Here is a 16,527-nt window from a genome sequence, read left to right as displayed (position 1 = left end):
ATACACTCAAATGAAATGAGTACAGGTAACCACCAAAAAATATGTTCAAGGACATTCATAGCAGCACTGTTTATAAGGGCCCCAAACTGGAAACCAATATCAACATTGCAATGAACCAATGTATTGTGAAATATTCACATAGTGGAATACAGAAAGGGAATGAATAAGCTACACTACATGCAACAATATAGGTATATCTCATGAACATAAAGTTGAGCAAAAGAAGCGAGATATAGATAAATATACATTGTATGATTTCAAATATTTAAAACTAGGAACTATGAATCCATGCTGTGGGAGCCAGAATAGTAAGTAGTGACTGAAAGGGAATTTGAGAGGAGCTTTTGGGGTGCTGCTACTGTTCTGGTTCCTGATCTTTTTTACTGGTGTTCATTTTGTGAAAATAATTGAGCTCTCCACTTTAAAATTGTTCACTTTCTTTGTGTATGCATGTTACACTTGGGTATACAACTCTTTCAAACAATAATAATTACACACTCTTCTAAATAAAGTGACAGTGACAGGAGGCAGTCAAATGGCCTGGGCAGATAGGGGCAGGTATGCAGTGAAACTCCACCTCCAAGCTGAAGACAATTTAACTCCTGAAAACCAAGATACGAGTTAAATCCTTGGTTCAGATTGAGAACTTGTCTTCCTGTTTAGCGTTTCCTCTGATCTCCACTCTTCCCCTATTTTACATATACCTATCCTTTCCTAATTAGTTTTCTACACTGTCATCCCACCTTTGAGTGGTGTCTTCACTTTAACCTTTTCTGCATAGTCACGAACCAATCAGCATGCACTCCCCATCCTGTGCCTATAAAGGCCTCAGACTCAGTCAGTAGAGGAGGAGGTAGTCTGACTTCAGGGAAGAGACAACCTAACTTTGGGGAGGACAACCTGCCCTTCCCATCTGTCCATTTTCCCTCTCCACTAACAGCCATTTTCATTATTCAACAAAATTCTCTGCCTTCACCATCCTTCAGTCATCTGTGTGACCTCATGCTTCTTGGATGTTGGACAAGAGCTCCAGACCCACCAAATGTGGGCACCCGGAAAAGACTGTCACACTGGCCCTTTGCCCTTGCTGGCAGAGGGCAGCCACCCCACGTTATGAGGCAAGGGGCCAATTGAGCTGCTAACATACTGCTGTCCATCAGACTGTAGATGGCAGAACTAAAGGAGCACTGTAACACCCTCTCTGGGTTTCAGGGTTCCCTGACCTGGGTGCTGCCTCATTCTCCTCAAAACAGCATGCCCTCTGACTACAGGCCCCAGACAGAGCTTGCTTCTATGTTGGCACCCAGAACAGCTGGCGGGATTTTGCATTTTCTTGCTTACATGCTCCCTCCTGTAAGGGGCTGAGCACAGTGGGCCTAGTAGAAGGGGCACCCCTGCATCAAGTCTGCTGAAGGGCTGAGAAAAATCCTGCATCAAAAATACTACACTGACCATACATACATGTTAACTGGACATGTTTCTTACTTACTTTTTCTCCCTTCATGTTCCCACAACCCTTTCTGTCCCTTGGGATTTTCCTCTATTCTGTAGCCAAAGCTGGGGAGAAGCCATTGCCAATATAAAAGGAAGATGCTTTCCAATGCTGGCTACAGAGGAGAACAGAATGGATTTTTCTTTTTCTTCATTTTGCAGTTTTTTTTTCAAGTAAGCAACGAGAAGGCACAGATGTGGCAAGGGTGCAGGATGAAGGCCTAAATATTATAATAGATGCAGACACAGGTCTCAGTCACTGTGCTGGCTCTACTGTTTGAGGTTTCCCCTGATATACCTTGGTCTGCTTTTGTTATTCCAAGTGTGGGTCTGGTGTGGAAGTTGAGCAGCAATCATCCCTAACCATTCCTTAGGAAATCCTGGATTCTCCTAGTTTCCTGGATCAGCAGGGGGATGCCGGGGGTGGGGTGGGGCGCAGAATGAGTGAGCATGTGACTGTGCAAGTGCTTCCTGAATAACAGTGAGCTATTTCCATCTCTGAGGAAGAGGTTTCTCCTGGTCACTAAAGTATCACACTCAAATCAAGAATCTCAGTTAATTCCAACAACAGAACTGAGGCTGAGATCTTACACCTATTTTGGAGAAAAACCCTAGATAAATGAAATAATTTATACTCTGCTGAGTGACAGTGTTGGAATTTGAACTCAGATCTTCTGAATCTCATGGTGTGGTTCCCATGTAAAGGGAACTGGAAGCCTCACCTCAGAGCATTTCCTCTTGAAGCCATGCAGGCCTTATTTTCCTGCCATGCTGTCATTTTGAGTAAGTGGGAGAAAAGCCCAGATGCTATGTACCATAGTGACAAGTCTTCAAAGAACTTCTTGTGGCTGCAGAAAAGGCAACTGCTAAAAAATCTTGGCACCATGCTTTGTGATTTCCTCTTCTCAAACTAACCACTCTGGAAAACTCGGTTAACTGGATTTCACTGCTTTCTTAGCAAAAGCTAATGAGAAGAGAGACACTGGGGCTCCATCAGTGCCCTCTCATGGGGGGATCATCTGCTTCCCTAGCAGCCACTCTGAGACCCAGACCTGGCCCAGCTTTGCTGAAGAGGAGGGAGGAAGTCTGGGGAGTGCCAGGGTACTGACACAAGGGTAGGTGCTTTGAGCAAGCAGAACTGACTTCGAATACTGGCTTCTTTATTTCCTAATTGTCTGCATCTGCCTTTTCTGAGCCTTTGATGCCTCAGTTGTGGGTTCAGGGTTTTAATAACTGCAAAACTATTTGAGATAATTCATAAAACCTAGTATCCAAAAGGTTAATACATCAAATTAATGTTTTAAAACTGTGGTCCATGTTTCCTCACTCAGAATCCTATTGATTAAAATACAGATTCCTGAGTCCATTCTTGCCTTATAGTCAGAAGCTCTCAGAGGCCAGACTTGGAAATTTGTATTTTAATAAGCCTCCAGGGAGAGAGAGTTGTAAGAGAGAAATGTAGGTTCTGTAGTAATATAATCAAAGAAGCCCAGGAAGCATAAAACAAAGTCCCCTAAAAGATCAACAATCACTGCCCATAATGCTTGAGTTGAATCTCTTAGGGTGTGTGGGAATTGGCCTCTTTAGGAAAGAGACTGACCTATCAAATCTTGTCACAGGAAGTATGAATTTAAAATCCACAGGGTCAGCTGGGCGCGGTAGCTCACGCCTGTAATCACAATACTTTGAGACGCTGAGGTGGGTAGATCACCTGAGATCAGGAGTTCGAGACCAGCCTGACCAATATGTTAAAACCCTGTCTCTGCCAAAAATGCAAAAATTAGCCAGGCATGGTGGTGTGCACTTGTAGTCCCAGCTAATCAGGAGGCTGAGGTGGGAGACTTGCTTGAACCCAGGAGGTGGATGTTGCAGGAGCCGAGATTGTGCCTCTAGCCTGGGCAGTAGAACAAGGCTTCATCTCAAAAAAAAAAAAAAAATCCACAGGTCAATGATCAGGAGCAGTAGGCAGGAAAAGAAATGGTTGAGAGACATTGGAGACAGGAGAGTCAGAGAGGAACTGATTCAACACGAGCAATGCATCTGAGTAGAGTTCTGAGACTATCACTTCAGCTCATCTGCTCTCGAGCTCAGAGCAGGTGTGGTCGAGGCTGGTTCATGTCCAGCTATCCTTGAGGCCTGCTGAATTAGTTTCCTGTGCTTTTCTGTTTCCCATGTATCTCTTCCATATATGCTAATTATCACTTGAGTGTGGTATGGGTTTCTTGCAACATAAAAATATTACCAAAACATACTAATAAGAGGTTTAGACTTTATCATATAAAAAAAATAGTAACTGGGGAATATACTAGTATTTGCCTAAAACCAGTCATTCTTTGCTGTACCTTTGCAGCTGCCGCCTTCTTCTTCCCCTTCCCCTTCATCCTCCTCCTCCTCCTCCTTCTTCTTCTTTCTTCCTTTTTTCTTTTTTTCTTTTTTCTTGAGATGGAGTCTCACTCTGTCACCCAGGCTGGAGTGTAGTGGCATGATCTCGGCTCACTGCAACCTCCACCTCCTAGGTTCAAATTATTCTCCTGCCTCGGCTTCCCAAGTAGCTGGGATTACAGGCATGTGCCACCAGGCATGGCTAATGTTTATATTTTTAGTAGAGATGGGGTTTCACCATGTTGGCCAGGCTGGTCTTAAACTCTGATCCGCCCACCTCAGTCTCTCAAAGTGCTGGGAGCTACCTACTTCTTTTTTACTGACACAGCCCATCTCCCATGATGGAGGCTGGACTTCACAGATACTGTCCCAGACTCAGCTTCAGCAAGCTGATCTATGACTCAGACCTGGCCAGTAAGGCATAAGATAAAGTTTCTGGGGGATTTCTAAAAAGATTTTCCTCTGTGATAAAAAGAGAGTGACAATGTCACGATTCCTTCATACTTTTGTCAGTGTATGAAAATGTGATTTTAGGAGCCATGGCAAACATCTTCTGTATAAAGGTAGAAAACAAAAAGACATTCAGAGAAATGATGCAGGGCTCTGACATCACTAACTGCAAACTGACCAACTTTTAAACTGGTTAGCTTTGGATCTATTATTTGCAAGAAAATAATTATCTTAATTCTTCAAGACATTTTTACTCTGAAAAAAGCTTCACTAACATAAGACCTATTGAAAGTTTCCAGTCAAGAGGTAGATATTGTAAGGGTTATCGCCAAGTTTAAAAGGAGGAAACTGAGGCCAGCACAAGAAGATTAAATGCCAATTTATTAAGCTCCTGGGCAAGGTTCCGTGGTCCCGGGGAAAGAGGCCAGGGAAGTCACGCCTGAATCTTCTGGGCATGGGGTTTTATAGGGAGTGAAGGCGTTTGATTGGTTGTGAGGAAACAGGGTGTGGTTGGGGCAGGCTGCCAACCACCCCAAACTGTGTGTGGTTGGGGCAGGTAGGTAGGCAGGATTTTCCAATGGCTGGCTAGGTGCTGAGTGCAGAGCTTAGTGTTGAGTGCAGAGAGGTTTTCCAAGGTTGGCTAGGTGCAGAGTGCACAGCTTAGTGCTGAGAGCAGAGGGGTTTTCCAAGGCGGGCTAGGTGCCGCGTGCAGAAGTGGGTGTGTCCGAGCTCCTGGCGAGGCAACCGGCCTTACATTTTGACCCTTTTGATGATATAGCACGCCGCTTCTTTCTGGCTACTTCCTGCTGAATAGGGGTGGAGTGAGGGGGAAGGGTCAGTTGGCTGGTGCCTCGGTTGGGAGTTGGACATAGGGGTGAAGCAGCATCTGGTTTAGGGCCACCCTGGAAATTTCCCTTATACGAGTTTGTAGAAACCTGAGGACAAAAGAGGCTAGCATTAGCAAAAGACAAACAATGATAATGGGGATGATAATAGGAGCCAGCCAGGTGAGCATGGGGGAATGCCACCAGGTAAGAGAAGAGCCTGGTGCATTTTGTTTTCTTTGGAGGTCTTCTTGGAGGTGATAGAGGGTGCTGACATTCTCTTTTACTAGACCTGTTTCATTGATGTAATAGCAACACTGCTCCTGAAGAAACAAACAGGTGCCTCCTTTTTCTGCCGTTAACAGGTCTAGGGCCCATTGGTTTTGGAGAGTTACCTGAGCCAGCAACATGATTTGTCGTTGAAGGGATGCCAGAGAGGCGGCTGATGCTTCAATAGCCACACAGAGCTTGTCTTCGAGCTGAGCAGCTCAAGTGACACTGTAGCCCATTGCTCCGCTTCCTATCCCAGCAGCCACGAGAGAGGTTGCTAAGGAGAGGCCGACTACTATCAGGAGGAAGACAGCTCATTTGTTTCAGCGAGTAGGGGGAGGTGTGATGAGGGATAGAAACTCAGCTTGCCCATATACCTCTAACTGTGGGACCAAAGTGACAGGCACACAAGGGAAAGGAAAGGAAGCATTAATAACTTTGGTTAGCATCCCATTACACCAAAATCATCTTCCTGGAGGTGTGTAAAGGGGGGATTTTACTTTTACTGCCATGTTGCAGCTGGAGCTCTTGGCTGTTGGGTAGCAGAGAAAGAGATTTTGAAAGTGCACCTTGAACAGCGGGATACCCGTTAAGGTGGTATTAGGTTCTTCTCTCTCTCTCTCTCTCTCTCTCTCTCTCTCTCTCTCTCCTCTCTCTCCCTCTCTCTCTCCTCTCTCTTCTCTCTTTCCCTCTCTCTCTTTTTCTTTCTTTCTCTCTCTCTCCTCTCCCTCTCTCTGTCTTTTTCTCTCTTTCTCTCTCTCTTCTCTCTGTCTTTTTCTTTCTCTCTCTCTCTCCCTCTCTCTTTTTCTCTCTTTCCCTCTCTTTCTCCCTCTTTCTCTCTCTCTCTCTTTTTCTCTCTCTCTTTGTACCTGCTTAATTGTCTGTTGCAGACTTGGTGAGAAAAAGAGGAGGTGCACAAAACAGTATAACGCCTTACTCTCTATATGTAAGGACTGGTAGATTTTAGCAATAATTTTAGGGGCTTGTTCCCCTGAAAGGGCAATTTTGTTGTTTAAGAAGATCCAGCCCTGATTAGACTTGGTTCCCCCCCTTAATATGAGGGCCTATTTTTCTGATGGCAAGTAAACCGGCAATGTGGCTGTGGTGAGGAACAGGACCGGAGTGGGGGCTAGCCAGGTACTGGTCAAGGATTTTGCTGCCGCATCTGCCCTTGTGTTGCCCTGGGAAGCGACATCCTGCTGGGCCTGGTGCCCTCGGTAGTGGATGATGGCGACTTTTTTGGGCAGTAATAGGGCCTACAGGAGATCAGAGATTTGGGCAGCATTAATTATGGGGGACCCTTTCGTAGTAAGGAATCCCCACTCTTTTCAGAGGGCACAGTGGCAGTGGGTAATAAGAAAAGCATACTTTGAGTCAGTATAGATATTTGCTCGCTTTCCCTGTGCTAACGTGAGAGCTCGGGTTAAGGAAATGAGCTCCACCTTTTGAGATGTGGTTCCATTGGGGAGGTGGTGTGCCTCGAGGGTGGCTGAATCTGTTGCTACTGCATAGGCTGCTTTTCGCCACCCCTCGGCTGTCACTATTGAACTCCCATCTACATAAAAGGTAAGGTCTGGGTTAGATAGGGGGAGGTCAGATAAGCCCTCTTGAGGTTTAGTAAGTGCCTCTATTAGTTCAGGACAGGAATGGGCTGGGGAGGGGGAATGGGATGGAAGGGATAGCCAGGTTGAGTGGAGAAGTGGGACGAAGGCTGACTGTAGGATTTTCAATAAAGAGTAGATGAAATTCCTGTAGGCAAGAGGGTCCTAGGTGAGTGAGAGATTTGTGAGAGAGAAGGTTGGTTAGCCGATGGGGAGAAAACACTGAGATGGGCTGGCCTAAAGTGAGTTTTAGGGATTCCTTGGTGAGTTCTGTTGCTGCACCCAGGGCTTGCAGGCAACGCTGCCATCCCCTGACTTTGGAGTCAAGTTGTTTCGATAAGTAGGCTACTGGATGATACATGGGGCCCAGGGTTTGGGTTAAGACCCCAACCGCAATCCCCTGTTTTGCATCAGTGAACAAATGGAAGGGGTGGCTGAGATCAGTGCTGTGGATAAGGCAGTTTGTAGGGTTTTAAAAGCCTGCTTTACTACCCCAGGATGGGAGAGGGGTCCTGTGGGTGTGTCTTTAGCAGCTGCATACAGAGGTTTAGCTAGGCAGGCAAAATTAGGTATCCAGTGGCGGAAGAATCCTACAAACCCTAAAAAGGAAAGAATTTGGTCAGCCGTCTCTGGAGGCTGTAGCGAAAGGAGTGCCTTTCTGTGATTTGTTGTTAGGCTCTTAGTTGTAGGGATGAGGCGAATGCCTAAGTAGACTACCGAGGTGACTGATAAATGTGCCTTGGAGGGAGATACCTGGTACCCTTGAGATCCCAGAAAGTTAAGGAGAGTGGTGGTATGTTGCTGAGACAGGGAGAGGGAGGGGCTGCAAAGTAACAGGTCATTCACATACTGAAGAAGGAGACTGGGTTGAAGGGGACAGGAGCTAAGATCAGCTGCTAAGCATTGTCCAAAAATATGGGGGCTGTCTCTGAATCCCTGGGGCAGGACCGTCCAGGTGAGCTGTTGCGACAGGTTGGTGTCTGGATCAGTCCAGGTGAAGGCAAAGAGAAAGTAAAACTCAGGGTGTAGGGGAATGGTAAAGAAGGCATCCTTGAGGTCAAGAACTGCAAAATGGGAGGTAGTGGAGGGAAGGTTGGATAATCGGGTGTATGGGTTGGGACCACAGGGTGGGAGGGGTACCACTGCCTCGTCGATAAGGCATAGGTCCTAAACTAGTCAGCAGTCGCCAGACGGCTTCTGGACCAGCAAGATAGGAGTATTATAGGGGGAACTGATGGGGATAAGGAGTCCTTGGCCTAGGAGTCAGGTAATGATAGGCTTTAGACCCTGATGGTGGGTTTTTGAGATGGGAAACTGAGGATGTGAGGGAAAGTGCATAGGATTTTTTAGAAGTATCTTAACTAGTGTGTGATGTCTGGCCACTATGGGCTTGGAAGTGTCCCATACCGAGGGATTGACTGCCTCAGGAGGAATAGGGGGTTCAGGCAAAGGGTTAAGACAGGGTGTGGTGTCAGTTAAGAGTGGCAAGAGGAGGTGGGCTGGTGATGGGCTCGAGTGTGGGGGGCCAGTGAGTTGGAGAGTGGCCCCCACACTTTGGAGAATATCTCATCCTAAAAGGGGACCTGGGCATGAGGGTATGATTAGAAAGGAGTGGGAGAAGGGATGTCCCTCAAGGACACAGACTAAGGGATGAGTTTGGTTATGACAGGAAGGCTTTCCATTAATTCCCATGACTGAAACCGGGGAAGGTATGCTAGATCCTGAGTAGGAAGGCAATACAGAATAGATAACCTCTGTTTCCACTAAGAAGGAAATGGACTTACCCGCTACCTGCAGCATTACACTGGGCTCGGCGAGGGTGATGGGGGTCCTTGAGTCTGGGCTCTGTCAGTCATTCACAAGGCCGAGAAGTTCAAATGAAGGGACTGCTTTCTGTGCACTGGCTTGCCCCTCACATAGAGGTGCGAGGGGTGAGCCTGTAGTCCAGGATGGGCAGTCAAACTTCCAGTGTCCAGTTTGTTTGCAACTTGGGCAAGGTCAGGGAGGAGGATGAGGACAGGGGCACTGCTGTGCCCAGTGTCCCTCCTGGCCACATTTAAAACAGGGCCGGACGGGGCTTTAAAAGAGTTTTGGAAGGGTTTCGATGGACCCCCTCCACTGGGTGCTTGGTGGACTGCCGGCCTCAGGGCTGCTACAAGAGTCTGGGTTTGGAGGCTTACTTTTTCCTGCAGCCAGGCCTGACAGGCGGCCTCAGCTTTTTCCTCTCAGCCATTAAAACTTTAAATGCCAGGTTTAACAGGTCTTGTATGGGAGTTTGGGGGCCCTCCTCAGCTTTTTTAACTTTCCTTCTTATATCAGCCGCTGACTGGGAGGTGAAGTGGGTGGCTAGGAGTGTAGCCCCTGCTAGGGAGGCCGGATCCAGCCGGGTATGGAGGATCATAGCATCAGTTAATCGGTTAAGGAAGGTGGCTGGGTTTTCATCAGGACCCTGAGTTATTTCCCTTAACTTGTCATAATTAACTACCTTCTGAGCTGCACTTTGCATGCCCGCTAGGAGGCACTGTAGCATTTGGTCTCAGCGGCGGCAGCCATTTTGACTGGTTTATAGTCCCAATTAGGGTCGGCCTTGGGTACTGCCGCTGCTCCTACTGGCATTTGATTGTTTGTGAGAGGTACCTGATCAGCATGTGTTCGGGCCACTGTAAGAATGCGGTCACACTCATCTGGTGTAAGGGTGGAGGACAGGATTATGTAGGTGACATGCCAGGTAAGGTCGTATGCCTGGGTGAGGTAACAAAATTCTTTGGTGTAAGCAGTAGGATGACCCTAGGCACTTTTCAATGGCCGATAGATTGGAGAGGGAGAAGGGAACGTGCACTCGGACAATGCCCTCCACTCCAGCCACCTTGTGGAGAGGACAAAGGAGAGAGGTTTTGTCTTTGGAAGCACAGTGCAAGCGAGTTTGGGCACTAACAGGAGAGGTCAGGTTGGAACTCAGAAGAGGAGGAGCAGGAAGGGTTTGGGGGCTCGCATAAGGCGGGGGATTAGTGGGTCAGACAAGGGGAGCTCTTCAGTCAGATTGGGGTCGGAGAAGGAGGAGGAGGGGGTTGGCGAAGGGGCTGAAGGGAGTGTGGGGGAGTTCTTTGCTAGGAGTACCTGGGCAGTATTACAGGGGGAGAAGAGATCGGGGTGGGAGTGGAGATGCCAGAAAGCCTGAATGTAGGGAACCTCCGCCCACTTGCCATTCCTTTGGCAAAAGTTATCTAGGTCTGTCAGGACATTAAAGTCAAGTGTGCCCTCTGGAGGCCATTTAGACTGATTGCCCAGAGGGTGCTGTGGCCAGGCCATGGTGGAGAGGAAGAGTAGCTTTTTCTTTTTTATAGAAAGACCCAGTTTGGGTAGATTTTTGGCTAGGCATCCCAGTGGCAACTTGGGGTCTAGGTAAGATTTCTGATTACCCATATTTCTGCAGTTAACTAAGGGCGAGGTGGAGACACTGGAAGGTGTTATACCCACTGCAGAATATCTGCTATTTCGAGGGAAGCAGGCCAGGACCACTCTATATTGGCTAGTAGGAGCCTAATGAGCTAGCAAATTTACGGTAAAGACAGAACCACATATAGGATTAATGGACAAAGGGTGGGTGTCCCCTGGAAGGGAGACCAGTCTGATGCCTTCCCGGCCATGTCCCCGAAGGGATGTTTCAGGGCGTCTTGGCTAAGTTGTACCCATATAACCCCCGGGCCTGGTCACCTTCAGTTTCCTGAGGTGAATCACTGTTACGCTTTATGACGTCCCTGTGAAACCGTGGGTTGAGGCCCACACAAGCCCTGTAACCGTCAGGCTGTGGGACTACATATAAACTTACCTACTCACTCACTCATTCACTCACTCGGGATTAGGAAGAGAAACTGAAAGTACAGTTACTTCCTAGATGGGAGCTTGTATGCCAAAGGGCTAGTTTGAGATAAATGTTTTAGTGTTGAAAGCCAGGGGTTTGGTCCTGCTCTGGGGCAGGGCCCAAATTGGCAAATGGGGACTTCTGATTTCCCAAACCTTGGCCACTGCTGCGGGGATGTTCAGAAGAGTGGCTCAGCATCCTGGGCCACACCACCAAACACCAGAGGATACGAGACGGTTCAGGAAGGTGGGGACACCTCCCTCAGAATCCTGACCCTGGGAAACCCCTCATGGGGAGAAGACAAGAGTGTAGGGACATCTCCTCTACGCTCAAGTCCTTGAGACGAGGCCGGGGCCCTGGGCCCATGGCGAGACAGGAAGGAGTCCCTGATGTGACCGTGATTACGAGCAGGGAGTCCACGAGGCAAGCAGCAGGAGAGGTTGTGGGCAATAGAAGTCTTACCTTGTGCTGGAGTGGTTCCTTGGTCCGGCTTCAGGTGGAGGAGTCAGTTTCCCCCAGGAGGGGTCCTAGAACTCCTCCCAGGTTTTGGCACCGCTTGTAAGGGTTATCACCAAGTTTAAAATGAGGAAACTGAGGCCAGCACAAGAAGATTAAATGCCAATTTATTAAGCTCCCAGGCAAGGTTCTGTGGTCTCTGCGAAAGAGACCAGGGAAGTCACACCTGACTCTTCTGGGCATGGGGTTTTATAGGGAGTGAAGGCATTTGATTGGTTGCGGGGAAACAGGGTGTGGTTGAGGCAGGCTGCTATTGGTAGGTAGGTGGGATTTTCCAATTGCGGGCTAGGTGCCGAGTGCAGAGCTTAGTGTTGAGTGCAGAGGGGTTTTCCAAGGTGGGCTAGGTGCTGAGTGCAGAGCTTAGTGCTGAGTGCAGAGGGATTTTCCAAGCCAGGCTAGATGCCGAGTGCAGAAGTGGGCGTGTCTGAGCTCCTGGCGAGGCAACCGGCCTTACAGATATAACAAGTTTTGTGTTTTATAAAGATTCCAGGTTGAGGTATAAAGTATGTTTCTGAATAGGAAAGTGAGAGACAAAAGGCAGGGGGACCAGTAAGGGGACTTTTGTAGGAATCAAGGCAAAAGTAATAAAGATCTGCACACACATTGAAGCCTTCTATGTACTAAGTCAGCAAATTGAAAATATCAAGCGTTTCTTTTTTCTTTTCTTTTTTTTTTTTTGAGACAGAGTCTCACTCTGTCACCCGGTGCCAGCCTGGAGTGCAGTGGCGCGAACTGGGCTCACTGCAACCTCTGCCTCCTGGGTTCAAGCAATTCTCCTGCCTCAGCCTCCTGAGTAGCTGGGATCACAGGTGTGCACCACCACACCCAGCTAATTTTTTTGTATTTTTGGTAGAGACAGAGTTTCACCATGTTGGCCAGGATGGTCTCGATCTCGACCTCATGATCCACCCGCCTTGGCTTCCCAAAGTGCTGGGATTACAGGCGTGAGCCACCGCTCCCGGCCAAGGGTTTCTTATATGTAACTTCTGTACTACATACTTTATTTTCTTCAAATTACTTCCTTTTTAAATTAAGTAATAATGTGCTAGTTATTCTTCTAAATACATATTAAATAAGTTAAAACTTTGTCTCCACTTTTGACAATGGCCAACTAGCATTTAGGGACAAATGTTTCTGTTGAAAATAACTGGTAACCTGAATACAGGACAAATGTTACTGTCGAGAATAATTGGTAACCTGAATACAAATACTTAAAAGTTATTTGTTTGTAAGCTCGTGAGGCTACTAAGGCAGCCAGGACTTGAGGGTCCAAGGATCTTGAAGGAAAGGGAGCACAGAGACATTCTGTGACCATTTTCCCCTTGAGGGACTTACCAATTCACACATAGCAGGCATAAGACTGAGAAGCTGATCAGAACTTTCACAGTCGTACAGATCTGATAAGACAGAAAGTCAGAATTCAGGGATGAGGGAATACTATGAATTTTTAGTTGAAAGCAATGAAAGGTCAAAAGTATAAGGTTAACCAGAAATAAACCAGCTCTGTCAATGGCTAAAACTAGCAGCAAATCAGCTTAATTAATCTGTTGGCAATAATATGCATTCCCAGTAGTAGCCTAACTAATGCTAGTTTAGACTCTTGCCTTTTTTTTTTTTTTTTTGATCCTGCAAATCTGCTTTCTCCAGAGGCAGAGATATGGTGAGAAGAATAACTACAGTGATAGCTACCACTTAATAAGCGTTTATCGTGTGCCAGATTCTTACTACTACACTACGAGAATTATGCTGTGATAATCCTACTTATCTATTCAGAAAATGGAGTCTCAGAGAGTTAAATAACTTGCCTAAGGCCACAAAATTAGTACATGATAGAAAGTAGATCTGTATCATTTGCAGTTCCAGAGCCTGCCCGCATTCATCATACCAGGAACCTTTTGTATTGTCAGTTTCTGGCTGGCCTTATACTACAGGCAGCTCTGCAGTGATGCCTATCTATATCATAGTAGCTCCGAGTTTGCAAGGACACTTAGTGCCCAACTTTCAGGTCAAAGCACTTCCTCTTTTAGGCAACAAGGGTCAAACCTAAGTCCCTGGGACTGGGTCATAATTCCAAGGGCTCACCTTGGTTCTCTTTCTTTAAAACATTTTTTTTCCTTTTTTGAGATGGACTCTTGCTGTTGCCCTGGCTGGAGTGCAGTGGTACAATCTCAGCTCACTGCAACCTCTGCCTCCTGGGTTCAAGTGATTCTCATGCCTCAGCATCTAGAATAGCTGGGATTACTGGCATGGACAACCACCCCCAGCTAATTTTTATATTCTTAGTAGAGACAAGGTTTCACCATGTTGGGCAGGCTGGTCTCAAACTCCTAACCTCAAGTGATCTGCCCACCTTGGCCTCCCAAAGGGATGGGATTACAGGTGTGAGCCACCATGCCTGGTCAGTTCCCTCTCTTTCTGAGGATTCCTGGTACATGCAGCTTTACCTCATCCCACTTTATTACTTGTGTTTTTCAACTATGGGGCCACAGCACCAGCAGTCCTTTACATTCAATCTTTTCCTTGCTTTCCAGAAGACAAATCTTTCCTGAGTCCATTCAGTTAATTTTTCTGACATTTATTTCAATAAAATTCAGTGCATCTGGTTCTATCATTCAGACTAAGCTTTAGGCCAGGGATAGCAAACTGTTTTCATCTCAGTTTTTCTCTCCAATCAATTGATAGTGGCTGCCTGAAGCATAGCGGTTAAAAGAAAGGATCATGAGGCACATTCACACTCATAGTTAGAGCCTGCCACGCTTGATTAATGATGTCTGACGTGAGCACAGGTTGGGAGGGAGGGGGGAGGCAGCCTTTACACCACGTATTGGTCTCTATCACTCTCTGCTCTGGACAATTTTCATCTTCATACCCTCCCTGATTTTACTTCTAGAAGGATGACCTATGTTTTCCAAGTTGAGGAATGAAATATGCTTTTGAATGAGAGAGTGGGAGATAGAAGGCAGGGCGATCAGTAAGAAAACTTCAGCAGATGCTGATCATGTTGGGATTCTTTAAAACTTGATGCTTAGAGAGGCTCAACTGCCTGATTGACAATTATTTTTTCTGAACTACTGTGACTATTTTTATATAAGAAGCCTAGCAAGGTTATGAAAATGGAATCACGTTTAGTTACACATTTAATGAATTGCCTTCTTTATTGCAAAGAATCAGGTTACATGAAATTAGGATGGTCCCTGAACACAAAGAACATATATTTTACATAAAGAAAGTGTGAAAAAGAACTGATTTATATCACTCGCCTGACAGTGGCTGTGGACACCTTGAAGCAGCTTTTCCTTCTTTTTATTTTCCCCTTCTGAGGTGGTTTTTTTTTTTTTTTTTTTTTTTTTTAAACAAGTCTCCCTTCCTCTTTGACTTCAAGCTCCTCTCTAACAAATTTCCCCTATGTGTTCAGTTTTGCTTTTTCTGCAATTTCAATTACTTTTTGCTCTCTCAGTGAGGAGTTTCAGTCAAATTTATAATGTCTACCCCTGGAACTTCCAGAAAAGTAGTTTAATATTTATAAACTGACTTCTATCTTTAAACCAGGAAAATGTAGCTACCACTTATCTACATTACATAGTATCCTATATGTTAATCTACTTGTAAATAGATCGTGCTTATAATCATACTGAAAATGATAAAGCATTAGGAAGCTAGAACAGGAAGGAAGCATAGAGGTCATGGAATGTTACTTTAAATGAGACCACAATGAGTGACATTCAGAGAGTTAAACAGAATGTTAACACCACTTGACAAGGACTGGGATTCAAACCCAGGTCCTACATCAAAATCCAGGGTGTTTTTGTCTGTGCTATTCTATCTCTTATAATCTCTGATGCTGTTCACTATAGCATATACCTCACAAATATGTATTTCTTTTTAGATTTATACATTACATATTGCTATTTTGGGATTAAGTTGAGCTGTGAGTAACACTAAACAATGACTGAAAGAACATAGTAGTTCATTTCTTTCAAATTTAAAGAAATCTGGAAGTAGCAGTAGAGAACTGAATTAACTGCTTCATTGAAGTAGCTGTTTCATCATCTTCAGAAATCTAGGCTTTTGTTAGCTCACTGCTTCATTTGCCCTAGAGTGATCCTCGACTTCATGGGAAAATATGGCTATAAGAACTCCAGCCATCACATCTTCTTTCTAGGTAAATGTCTTTTAAGAAGTGTTCCAGCAAGCTGTTACATGTCATTGGTGTCTCCACTTATAGGTAATTGTCAGAAATTTAGTCACAGGGTTATGACTAGCTTTAAAGAATCTAAGAAATACAGTCTTTGTTCCATAGGTGTCATGTATCCAGCTAGGAATTAGGGGTTCAGATGCTAAGGAAGAACATAATCAATATTGAGGGAGGTCTCTGGTCAACATCAAAGCACACTTAACTGCTGAAATGACATTTAATAGGTGAAATGTATGCTAGATACATGGATCTTCACTTTACTGAGATTTTTTTTAACCCGTTGTTGCATTTAATCCTCAGATCAAGTTTATGAGGTAGGTACTCTAATTTGTCTCAATTTATTTATTTATGTTTATTTTTATTATTTCAATAGCTTTAGGGGTACAAGTGGTTTGGGGTTAAAGGGATGAATTGTATAGTGATGAAGTTTGGGATTTTAGTATACCTGTCACCTAAGTAGGGTACATTGTTCCCAACAGGTAGTTTTTCATCACTCACTCCCTTCCCATCCACTGCCGTCTGAGTCCCCAGTATCCATTATATCAGTTTATACCTATGCATAACCATATTTTAGCTCCAACTTATAAGGAAGAAAGCATGCAGTGTTTGGTTTTTCATTCCTGAGTTACCTCAATTAGGATAATGATCTCTAGTTCCATCCAAGTTGCTGCAAAAGACATTATTTTATTGTTTTTTATGGCTGAGTAGTATTCCATAGTGTGCATGTATATATGTGTGTGCATATGTGATATATATATATATGTATATATACATATATATGTGTGTGTGTGTGTGTGTATAAACATACACATATCACATTTTCTTTATCCACTCATCAGTTGATGGACATTTAGGTTGATTGCATCTTTTCTATTGTGAATTGTGCTGTGATAAGCGTACCCATGCAGTATATAATGACTTCTTTTCATTGCTGGA

Source organism: Sapajus apella, unplaced genomic scaffold (assembly GCF_009761245.1).
Source record: "Sapajus apella isolate SASKATOON/1434 unplaced genomic scaffold, GSC_monkey_1.0 scaffold46, whole genome shotgun sequence".
NCBI classification, from domain to species: Eukaryota; Metazoa; Chordata; class Mammalia; order Primates; family Cebidae; genus Sapajus; species Sapajus apella.
This window is presented reverse-complemented; position numbering follows the sequence as displayed.